The sequence below is a fragment of the Nicotiana attenuata genome, chromosome 12 (assembly GCF_001879085.1).
Source record: "Nicotiana attenuata strain UT chromosome 12, NIATTr2, whole genome shotgun sequence".
NCBI classification, from domain to species: Eukaryota; Viridiplantae; Streptophyta; class Magnoliopsida; order Solanales; family Solanaceae; genus Nicotiana; species Nicotiana attenuata.
Window position 1 is genome coordinate 618354 of NC_032000.1, and position 1155 is coordinate 619508.

The following is a 1155-nucleotide window of genomic DNA, read 5'->3' on the forward strand; positions in this document are numbered from 1 at the left end:
TGGTAGGAACTAGAGGAAAATAAAAATGATATAAAGAAAGGAACAAAGAAAATAAATTGATTATTATGCAAGGTCTCTTTTAACAAAATTCTTTGCTCAAAAATGGTGAAGGAGGTGTCAATAATGCAAATAGAAATTACGTAATAAAGTACTCATTCATTTTATCTTACGGGATAGAGTCTGACTTAAGATATAGTTTAAGAATATTTTTTTTATTTATGTTCTTAAATATAGTATGAGATTTTTATATCTTATGAACATATGTTATTGATAATAACAAAATAAATTTAAAACTAAAATTATTTTACATATAAAAAACCTTTGGTTTGAATTGATAAATAAGAAATAATGGCATATACAATGTAACTAGAAGGAGCAACGTGTATACAATTTATTAAAAGCAAAAAGAAGGTGCAATATTACAAAATTAGAAGGAAGACAGCTGCAATTTACCGACATTTATGATCCAATGCTTGTGGGGTGCATCAGTAATCATGTGCTTGTGTTCCCCTTTTTGTCTGCTTCTGCTGACTGGCCCACTTAAACTGGGTCCACTTTAAGCCTTCCCCACCTAATCGTTATGCTGGCCTTTGGATGTTCTCAATCGGACGGTCAGGAATTTAGTTCTGACTCGTCCACGTGTCCTTTAATCCTTTACCCTTGTAAGTATCAAAAAGTTTCTTTGAGTTTTCCAACTGGAGCTATATTTTATGGTTCGATTAATTTATATTCGCGTCGAAAAATTTTAGTAAACCACTACCTATTATTTATCAAATGTAATTTATTTTACACTTCTTGAAGTGCAGTCCTTCTCAGATTCTACATAAACGCAAAATATTTTATGTATATTTTATATATGAAATTTAAAATCTGAAATACTAATTAATAGTAATAAAGGGTATTTATCATGACGTTATAACATTTTTATGGTAGGATCAAAAAGTTAAAGAGGGCCACAACAAAAAAAATCTAAAAGAAGTTTTTGCTACAAAAAAGGAGGATTATAAATTATAAATCGACTAATTAGATTTTCAGATATGTGACAAGTAAAGTAATGATGAATCGTGTGATTAGTAGCTCTTTATATGGTGGAGCCATAATGTGGATAATATAGATCTGCCTTTTCAAAGACTTTGGTGAACGATTTGTTAGCTT